The 11,451-nt window shown below is 40.3% G+C and overlaps 1 protein-coding gene and 1 long non-coding RNA gene across 2 annotated transcripts in view; one reads left to right on the top strand and one right to left on the bottom strand.

Moving 5' to 3' along the window:
- LOC115237627 (protein Tob1) overlaps window positions 1-3,331 on the top strand; it is a 79,963-nt gene extending 76,632 nt beyond the window's left edge. Inside the window, exon 5 of the transcript XR_003884369.1 lies at window positions 3,259-3,331. The gene's annotated coding sequence lies outside the window, so the exon portion shown is untranslated. The remainder of the gene's footprint in view (window positions 1-3,258) is intronic.
- LOC115237631 lies at window positions 837-8,275 on the bottom strand. The gene is made up of 2 exons (XR_003884371.1): window positions 6,222-8,275; window positions 837-5,029 (listed from the first exon to the last, which is right to left on the bottom strand). It is a non-coding gene; the product is annotated as an uncharacterized LOC115237631 (long non-coding RNA).
- Between the last annotated feature and the right edge of the window lie 3,176 nt (window positions 8,276-11,451).

Genomic DNA, 11,451 nt, shown 5'->3' with positions numbered 1-11,451 from the left:
TATATATATATATATATATATATATATATATATATATATATATATATATACACGCAAAGATATACGCATACATGGCGTACCGGCAGACGTTTGAACGACGCATCGAGCGCCGACATCTGAGACGGTAAAGACGCACTCGACGCGTTACACATAGAGTTATACGCGACACATAAACATACACATACACATGCATATGCAAATGTATACATACCGATCTTCCCTTAAACGATTCTATACATACGATACGAACCCATACGGGCACACTACTGTAGATCATCACACGTCACACGCGAGACACATATGTATTGAGGAAAAAAGAGAGAAATCACATATATACGCGAACACTAACCCACACACAGATATTACCAATGTGTAATAATTTATTTTTTCACTGGTATATAGTCGGAAAGAATTGAATAATGAATATATCTGTAGAGCCTATGTATTATATTCAAAATATGCACACTCACTCTTCACGGGTTCTCGCGAAACGGTGTAGGAACTACAACAACACTTGTCCCCGACTCGTGTCGAGCGAACCGTCGCCGAGATCCGACATTAGATCGATTTAAGACAAAGGTGTCTTCCAAGCTTTCTCCACATCGAGGCGTCGCTTACGTTTCGCGCAGACCGAATGGATAATGCATTCCGGTTTGCAACGCGGAAGCTATTCAGGCACTAAATACGTAAAGCGTGCGTCCGTAAACGAATCTGAAGATCGAATCGCGGGTAGCTTCCTCGCGTAGAACCTTCGAAGAGAAAGGAAGAACCTAGATAAAATAAATGACGGCTTGTTCATTCGCACGAGACGGTACAATAGTATGAAGAGGAACAACAATAAATGCAGTAGAATGTAGGAGAGAAAACGAGAGAGAAAGAGAGAGAGAGAGCAAGAGAGTGTATGGCGAGTGATGTGCAGTAGGAGAAAGAAGAAGAGGAGCAAAGGAGGAAGTAGAAAAAGAGCCAGCCGGTGTGTTCGTAAGGGACGTTGAGTGACTTCGTTGCCGGTCCCCGCCCGTCCTCAGAAAAACCATCGGGAATCGATTTCCTTTCGAGATATTGCCTTTCGATTTGACATCCGGAGTCGATGACCCTCCAAGCTGTCAGAGAAAACCTCTTCGAATCGTTAAACCACGGCCCCTTTGCCGTTATGTGTTTTGGAATCCGGAAATTCCCTCTCGTTATTATTTTGTATAATCGTTGTAGAGAGTACTCTATTTATATAAATAATTATTTGTAGACGAGCAAGAAACGTAATTTATTGATCAAAATAAATTGCTTCAATAAGGATTAAAAAAACGATTTTAAGTTTAGCAGCAAAGTTGATTCCTCGTGGCAGCATCCTTTTAATCAAACCGAACGGAGTCGCCCGCTGAGCTTTACGGTGCTAAAAACAAAAGAATCAAGTACAAAGATAGCGCGAAAAAGAGAGCCAATCCAAAAGAAGAATGATCGAGCGGGCGGGCGGGGGACAATCTCGCGAGAGCAACGAGTTGTCGCTTAGTGTTCACAAGGTTAATTAGGTGATTACGTAATTAAAAGGCCGCGCGTTATTGTCGACGAGCTCGTCTGATCGCGAGAATCGCGTCGATCGTCTCTTAATGCATTTCAGTTATGACGTTAAATGATTATTTCAAAAAAAATCTACTTTAATATTCTTGTTGTAAATTAATCTAGCAGTTGAATTTTTAATTCCATCAGGCACGATTGACTTTTACTACAAAATGTTTATTTCAAAACGTCATCAGAGCTTCACTATTACTATAAACTTTTGATATAAATGGCAAACACGACTCCTCTCTCAAGTGACACTTTGCAATGAAAATTCCTTTTTCACTTGATCGGAACCGTCTTCCTTTTTAAACTCGTCTGTACAAAAGAAGATAATTATGGGTCGCGTTTTGTGTGAGCCACTGGCTCCGTATATTCCATCCAGCTTCGAGATCGTGCCTCGAATCGATAATGGAGCTAATTTAAAGTTACTTTGTAATCCCCCCCAAGATAATAATAATAATAACGCTCAGTGTATACGCGACTTGAGAAACTCGATTCAGCGGGAGTTTCGCGGATGTTGGCGAGGTGGATTTTTCACTGTCCGCGGGAAACATGCGCTTAATTTCTTGCGACAATCGCGATTGACGGTCTTGCTGACGAGAGCCGACAGTAACGGCGGCGGAGGTGCCGCGAGCCGCGGGCCGCGCGCACTAGGTGCTAAAAGTATTCAAAAGTGTTTAATCCTGTGGTCGTGGGACAAAACGCGAGGAGAACGGGCCCGAGGGGGGGAGGGAATCCCGGAGATCGCCGGTCCGATCCGATTAGACAGCGCGTCTACTCTCCTTAGACTAATTTCTACGACAACACGATCTCCAGGGACGAGATGTGTGATGTCGTTCTTTCTTACGCGCACTTTTATATAGATCTTGTAGCGAATTATCCTTAATCCCCCTAGTTAATGGACGATCCTCCCCGCTGCGGCAATCCAAGAAATCGGCGTGATTCGTGCTTCGTAAGGTCCATTTTTCAATATAAAGTCTCTGTAAAACACACAGATAACAGACTTACAACATCGTCCTTAGAATTTGCGATCGCGAATTACGGGAGCCGCGTTATTTCAAAGAAAGAAAAGAAGAATTTTTTTACACGACATCTTGGTCCAAAGCGTAGTTGAACATAGTTGTAGATTTAATCAATAAATACGTCAGCTTTAGAAGAAATGCGGGGATGGTGGGCGGGTGGTCTCCGGGCGGGCCCGGTGGGTGTGAAACAAGTTTTAACCGCGAAATTAACTAAGTAGACGTGAGGGTGGACGCTGATAAAGGACAGAACCCTTTAGTAATATCTAAACTTAATTGTAACTATTAACGATACGTACGACTGTGGTAGCTATGCTAGTACCTGCTATTGTTAAAGAGAAATTGACGAAGATGCGAGTAAGATAGAGACGATGAATGGAGGGGGAGGAAGGGGGGAAAATGCCGCTGGAAAAGATCGAATTGTAATATGATGTCTCGGTGCGTATCGAGATTTACTGATCGACTCGATATCTGTATAATGAGAAATCTCTTTATCGATAAATATTTCTTATAATGATTTACTCTGTCGATTTCGCGAAAATTTTGTGTGATCGTTATTACAAAATTATTAAAATTATTCTTAAAAAATTATTCTTTCATAGAATACTAATATCGATTTTCCAAGTAACTAATCATAATGCAAAAATCGCTTCGATGACATCTGACGAGTTTATCTTCTTTTTAGATACGCATTCGAGTATCATTGTGCATCGAGACCAGTTTCGCATCGCGTTCCGTCAACGAATCTCGCAAACGATGACGTCAAGAGAATTCATCTCGCGATGAAATGGATCTGAATCGAAATTTTTCTCCTATTTTCTATCTCAATTTTCAATCCACCATCTACTTTAAATAGTAAGATCACTCTCTTTTGAAATTTTTTAATCTATAATTATGCCAAAAGCTCCTTTTTTAAATCTCTGAATAGGAAACTGTTCGTTACCTATTTGAGGTGTAAAAAGAAGCTTAATATCTACATAAATTAAATATCGAAATTTTCCAGAAACCAGAGGATGAGAAAATTGAAGATGAAAATAGGAGCAAAATTTCAACTCGGAACACTCCTCGTTTCCGTCGTCCCATCGCGATCGAACGGACGCGGCGTTTATTCTCGTAATTTTTCTAACAATTTGATTGATTTCTTGAGCGGCACAGATTTTCTTTTTCGCACGATGAAGATTAAATCGGGAAGAAAATCCGTCGGTCTTCGCTCGGCATCGCCGGATCTCGGGCGCGACTAACTTTGCGGGCGAGAGGAAATTCCGGGCACGCGAGAGAAATTCTTTCTCTCTCCAGGCACGAGATCGCGAAAGTTTCGACGGCGCACGGTCGCATTCTGCTGACATTTCGAACAGGCGGACGACGAAGAGGACAGTTGAAAAGAAATCCGCGCGCGGACGGAAAACTTTGGAAATCATCGTGTCCGCGGAAACTTTGCAGACTTTAAACGAATCTCGGGCCTTCGGACTTTTGAACGGCACTCGAATAACACACGACGTTTATATGAAAGACGTCGGCTTACAGTCGACGTGTACGCGCGATCCGAAAATTTCACGGTCCAGCGAGGGCGACGGAAAGGAAGGAGGGAAGGAGAAGCGAAGAGGCGGAGAAGATGGACGACGGAGCACAAAGTGCGAAATTACGGGGATAGGACACGAGACGGAGGAGAGAGCGAGAGTGGCAACTCACAATGCAATAAGTCGCGAATCAAATGGATCTCGGGCTTGAGACGAGAGGCTCAGATTAGCGAAGAATCAAACACGATGTATACTCTTCAAAACAAACAAATAAACAAACAAAAGTGAAACTAAGGGAATAAAAAAAGGGGATATACTAAATACATAGGAGACGCGCGCAATAGAATGCGCAACTGGGCGCGAATAGAACGGCGCGAATCAACAGTGAGAAAAAGAGAGAGAGAGAGAAAGAGAAAGTGAGAGAACGAGAGGAAAAAGTTAAGCGAATCTAATTAATACTGATAGAGCATATACTAATTGAGATACACAAAAAAAAACATATAGTATTATACGTTTACGATACGATTGTAATGAATACTTTATAAGCGAGAAAAAAAAATTACGCATAGTTTTTTCCATACCCCGTAAAATGGATGTACTAATTCGTTGAAAGGGAAAGTTCAGACAGAAGCCACACATATAAGTAAGTGTATACATATACGCGCACACATACACACATACATACACATACAGATTCGTTCAAAGTCACTCGGGTACACACAAGAGTTTACAAGAAGAAATAAAAAAGAAGTCAGTAATCTGTCTCTTTAAAGTATCATGTGTCTATAAACTATAGCGAGATCGATATTGTCTCTTACATAAATGGCAAAAAAATAATACAAATAACCGTGGTAACGTCGTGTAAAGTAGCGATAAAACAAACACACTCTGCAATATATATATATATATGACATAAAATATATATATAATATATATATTCTTACATTTATAAAAAGGTGGAACACACACATATGCGAAGAGTGTATATGGGACAGGCAGTTTGCGGGAAGCCCGAAAGAACGTGCGATCTCGCGCATCCGAGGGATATCGAACGACACGAGTAAATAAAAAAAAAATCGATCTTTTTCCATTTTCCGCTGGAATTATCCCGAATGAAGGAGAAGAAAAGGATGGCGTATTTCGATATCATCGAATGCGCATCGAGATATCACACGGAACACATCTACACAATACACACACACACACACAGATTTCCAAAAAAAAGAAACTATCGATTATTCTACCAAGTAATGAACAAGAGGATGATAATTAGATTTGTAATTAATTATATATATATTTTTCAATACTTTAACTACTTGCTGAATGTATATAAATATACATAACTATACATATATATAATATATTTATATTATACATACACACACTTAATGCGCGCAGGATGCGCGAAAGAGAAGGGTACGGCGACGAAGGCCGTCTCGCGGAAAGTCTTGCGAGGAAACGCGAGGAGAAGATTGAAGGAGGAAAAGATCATTATTAACTCAGATATGCAATGATTTTTGCTCGAAAAATTTCGGCTAAAACAATCGTCCTTTGATCTTCGGCGTCTTGCGTAAGACTCTCGGCGAGCGTCCCTCGATTGGCGTTTACTCGTTTCCGTTTCGGCCGCGAGCCACGAGGATCGAAAGAAAACAAAGAATAATATACGAGGCAGGAAGGAGAAGAGGGAAATTGTCGTGGTAAATATCGATGCCGAGCGGAAATGCGAACCCTTCCTCGAGGCCACGTCGAGGAGGCGGAAGAGGTCTGTGAAATCTTTTTGTACCCCACCCAAGTCACACTCTCGGTGTCGAAAAAAAAAAGAAAAAAAAGTACGTTACACTACGTGTAAGCGAATCCTAAATGTAACTGTTAATTGCCCCTACTCCAAAGCCCCCCCCCCATCCACGCAATTTGTAGAGAAAAAAGAAAATCGTGCGAATGGAAAGGAACGAATGGAACGATTGACTTTATGTGTGTGTAGATACGCATGTATGGGTGTGTATGCGTGTGCGCGTGTACAACTGTGAACTGTGAAGGCACGTTCGTTCGCCTTAGTTACTTTTTTCCTCGACGCAGAATGAGAAAGATTGGAATGATTTTCGCATGCCTATGATTGTTACAGAATACACACACTATATTATATATATAATATATATTTTTGTTAATATATAATACAGTGGTTTGATAACTACATTAGCCTGTTAATGATGGATTTGTTTCTGTTTCTATCACGGCCCGTGAATATATATAGATAGATACGTGCATGTACATGGAATATATATACATATATACACATATGTATGTATGTATGCATGTATACGCATATGTATATACACTTATATAAATATCGATTATATATATATACATATATACCGCTACATTATATTTTGTTTAAACAGTGTCACGAAGCGACGATGAGGCGTTTCTTGAAATTTACCGAGCGACTTGTATGGGGCTCCGACGAAATATTGATATCGAAAAAACTCGCGTGTAATATAACTTATAATATCATTTTGTAAATTATTTTTTGTATTTTTATATATACATATATATAAATAACGAAAGCATACAAAAGAGAGTCGCGGAACAGTGTTATGCGCATGGCGAGAAATTCAGAGAGAGAGAGAGAGAGAGAGATAGATCGAGCGAGAGAGAGGGAGAGAATGCGACGAGGAGAAACAAAAAGAAATCCGTTTAGAATGGGAAAAAGAAACAAAAGAACCTCGCGATGCATTAATTAACACCGACGATATACTTAATCGATTGCTGACAGTCCTTTCGTTGATCGAGAATAGCGCCAAGATAATTATCATCGATACGATTATGTGAAATGGCATATCCGCGCTTAAATGCAAAACGTTTGTAAAATAACACGATTATAATACACACAGACACACAATGCGCATATACATGTGCGCAACATTTAATTTAATACGACACACACGCCAGTTCCGAAGATTACGATTACTTGTTTTCGATTATATTTGTACCTCTCTGTATGTATTTTGCAGCTTGTCAGTGCTTTTTGTTCGTTATTACATACTTTAAATATCACCTCGTCTTTTTGTACCAATCTCTTTTCTCTGTTCGCGTCGAGAGAAAAATGCGAAGAACTCTCTCGTCTCTATTCATACAACCTAGCGAATAAATAGTAAATTCCAAAGAAAGCGCGGCCTCGAACGCGATTATTTGGGTAACCTCGCAGAAACAACTACAATAGCGTAACCAGATGGTATTATTTTTTGAGCATCAAACGGACAGCGAATAAGTAAGAGAGCTGCGTGTTCAAGGTTCCCTCGATCGCGATTGTTTAACCCTTTGACGATTTAACCCTTTCCATTTGACGAAATTTTATTACGATGTTACATATATATATGACACTGTTAATTTATTTTCTATGTAATTATAAGCTACTATTTATTTTCTAAATCTACTTTTCTAATTAACTTGTGTTTTCGCAATTTAATTTTTTTAGAGGCAAGAATATATATTTATTCTTGTCTGTAAAAAAAAATGTGAAAGCACAAGCGGATGTCGGAAAGGGTTATTATAGGGCACTATGCTTTTTGCTATAAATTATGATAAGGGAGAACCCGGTGCGCGCGATTATTTTCGATGCGATCGATAATTTTGAATATTTAGCTACGTCGAGAATCGTCAATTGAGGAAACCAAGCGCGGTCGAGGGTTGAATCCACGAGGAAAGATTTATCGTTCTTGCCGGTCTCGGATTATCCCCGAGCGCGACGCGTAAGATGTTATCGGTCTTATGTAAATTAACCGCCATTCGAGTCGTAACGGAGTCTGACTAATTATGACAGATAATTGCCTCGTATCTCGCAAGGCTCGGAATAGCCGCTTAATCGATTCTGAGGAAGTAAAATTTATTTCGATCGCGATGAGGATGAAATGAGAGGGTGGTATGCCCGATAAAAAAAAAAATCTCGGTCGACCACTCCTCTTTTTGCGACCGATAGCGATACTTACACGCCGTTATCACGACTCGGCGAAAGATCTTTTCGCGCGTAGCGAAGGAGGCACGGCAAGCGTGAGATTGGAAAGTAATCAAAAGAAAAAAAAAAAAGAGCGACAAACTTGTTGTCGCATCTCGCCACCTCATCCTTGAATCGTGGGCTTTTGTAAAAAATCCGTCGAGAAGTTTCAAGAAATTTCGCTTCATGGAAGAACGGGGTTTCTTGATTCTCGTGTTGAATACGTGCGTGTCTACGTGTGAGAGAAATGTAGAGAGAGAGAGAGAGAAAAAAAGAGTGTATGCACTTTTCTCGTGAACGTTCTTTCTTAGTTTCTCATGCGAGCACGGGACGAGGGCGGTTGCCGAACGAATCGATTATCCGGGGATCGAAAAGTCGTCGGTCGATCTCTATCGCCCTTCTTCGATGTCGCATCGTTGGGACGAGACTGTCGCGAAATCTCTCCCCGTGATCTTTTATAGCGGAGCCTATCGTAATTTGACTCGATCGACGAGATTGTCAAAAAATGCGAAACAGAAATGTACACTTGGTTTTCTCGCGGAGAGTTTTTTTTTTTCTCTCAAGGAAATAAAAAGTTGTCAAAATCTCCGCTAAAAAAGATGCACACGGCCATTCTTTGCACTTGTAATTAGTTCTTAATTAGTAAACGAATTAGAGAAACGAAGTTGCATAATGATAAGATAGGCTAAAATTTGTACGATACAAAATTTCTCGCGCTTGAATAAATTTAATGTCAAACGGCCATGGATCGAACGACGTGGAGGTAAAAAGAGATCGAACGGCGAGGATCCGAGGACAATGTCGTCGGCGAAGTGAAAAAAGGGCAGGGCGCCTGGTATTAGTACACATTAGTTTCTTGGCTAGAGGGGGGCGCCCACTTAGTTGTTGGAATTTTATAGTCTAGACGATAATTCTCGAGTATAGTTCAATGTTGTCGAGTTTTCTATTAGTTGAGCGTGGCGAGGGAGAGAAAAATAGAGAGAGAGAGAGAGAGCGCATCGGGGAAAGCCGGAATTTCGCCCAGCGATGAAAATTCATAATATTTATACAATTGTTTGGGAATACATAGTGTCCGTAGAATTTTGATGAAAATTTAATCCCGCGCGGCAATGATCGAAACTTGCCGAAATATCGAAATGATTGGAGGGGGTAGGAACGAGAAAGAGAGAGAGAGAGAGAGAGAATATTCTGTAAAAAATCGCGATATCCTCTTCGTTTCACGTGCCGGAATGAAATGAAATTTTATCGGAAATACGAGGCTTCGATTTTACGGCGTCGAAGGTAATTATTGAAACGGTAATATCGATACTTTGTCGACCGAAACCGCTTCGGTATCGATAAAACATTAGCACGGACGCGCGCGTCGCGTTCCTCTTTGCTCGTTTATTGTGCCGTAAATCCCAGCACGCTAATTGCCTGACGTTTCTCTCCGGAACAGACGCGATTTTAACGTATAGGACGCGAGCAACGGATAACGAAATTGTGAGAAGATCATCTGAGCCCGTAAAAATGAGTTTGGAGTGCGAAGCGCGATAGATAATGTTGGCTAATAGAAATATATATATAAATCACGTTATCGCGAATATTGGCTAATGGAAATATTTATAAAATTATAGCGAAATGTCAAAAAAAATTGATAACGATATCATGGTGGCGTACACTGTGCGCGCGCGCGCGTTTTATTATTAATTCGGAAAACTTTTTATAAATTTTAATAGCGAATTTAGTAAATATAATACAGGGGGACTTTTGTTGAAAAATCCCGCTTTTTTAAGAAATATAGAGTCTTTATCGAGAAAAAGAAAAAGAGATATAAGAATTGCTTTAGAGCATTTTGTACGCGAGGCCCTTTCACAAGAATAGACAGTTCTTCAAGGGTCTTGTATAGAAAATCCTTCCCGACGACACGATTTCTAGCAATTTTGGACCTTGTCGTCCTGGTGGAAGCTCAGGGGGCACGGTTTCAGGCTTTCCTCGAGCGCGTTTCTCGTTATCGCGATGTGCAGTGTAGTTGCGACGATTTCGAATCACTAATAGAGCGTCTCTGACCACCTAGTGAAGCGGAATGTGTCGGGGGTACCAAATTTGCTTCCGGCAATGTCCAGTCGCGGATATGTCTCGAGCAAAGGTGAGAGAGATCGCTCATCTCTAAAAACTAGATTGTCACCTCACGGCGGAGCTGGATGAATCATCGATCCCTTTTCGGTTTACAATCTCAAGCTTGGGAAGCAAGGACTTCCACGACGAAATCTCTGATTTCCGTCAATAAATTATATATTTCGGCATGGAAGAAAAAAACACGAAACTTGCGTTTCTCCCTTTTACTTGATAACCATGTAACGATGATGATGAAATAAAGCAAGAGTTGATTGAATAATATCGATTGACGCATACGAAGGAACGAGCAGCCTTCGCTCAGCTCCGGCGACACTTTCCGAGGAGAAAAACTTTCCGAGCGAGCTTGATATTTTCCCTCTTGATATTTGCCGCCCGTTGCGAAAAGACGGGGCGAGAAATTCTACGAGGTACTCTGAAAGTTTTCCCTTCGGGAGGTGGAGGGGGAAGGGACGATGGGAGTGCATCGCGAACGGCCGATCAGTAAATAAGGATGTAGAAGGAGTCTTCTTCGCAGGGTCGCTGTCTACGACGAGAACTTTATCTATATATTTGCCACGATATTTAATATGTGAATGAATATATATTATATATCTATTGAATATAAGAGAGAGAGAGAGAGAGAGAAAATGCGAGTGAAAGAGAATATGTATGGTAATATATCATAAAATTATTATTCTCTTTGTTACTTCTTTATACTTAAAACAATAAAAAAGCTACTGAATAAAAATATGCTGCATGCTGTTGTTATTTAAGGCGGATGTTATTATTCTTCTGTGTATCTATCGGTGTGTTCAGCTGTAAGGCTATATATACGTGTTACGAGCGTTGCGCGTTTTATCCTCTTTTTCGGTTTTCTCAAGTCATTATTGTCGAGTTATTTATCGAGCAATCGTTTCTCGTCTTTTTCAAAGAAGAATTAGACAAATTAGACTTAAGAAAAAACCGCTGTTGATTAAAAGCGGGGAGTCGTATCTCTAGTCTTAAAAAGTTATCGATGATTAAAATCATATAATGACTGGTTAATATTTATATAGCGAGATACCCTTATCTATTAATTTCCGTTTATAATCGATGGTAATCTCTTCGCGACTTGTCGATAGCGATACATATACATTTGAAATTGGAAAACGTTGAAATATAAAGTCGTTTCTTCGAAATGTTTTCTTTTCTCTCATGTATCATTGGCACGAATTTAAAAATAAACTTTGGATAGTTTAAAAGTCATCACCTTTCTCGACGTAACTCCATATAA

This window comes from Formica exsecta, unplaced genomic scaffold (assembly GCF_003651465.1).
Source record: "Formica exsecta isolate Colony F162 unplaced genomic scaffold, ASM365146v1 scaffold30, whole genome shotgun sequence".
Lineage (NCBI taxonomy): Eukaryota > Metazoa > Arthropoda > Insecta > Hymenoptera > Formicidae > Formica > Formica exsecta.
This window is presented reverse-complemented; position numbering and strand designations above follow the sequence as displayed.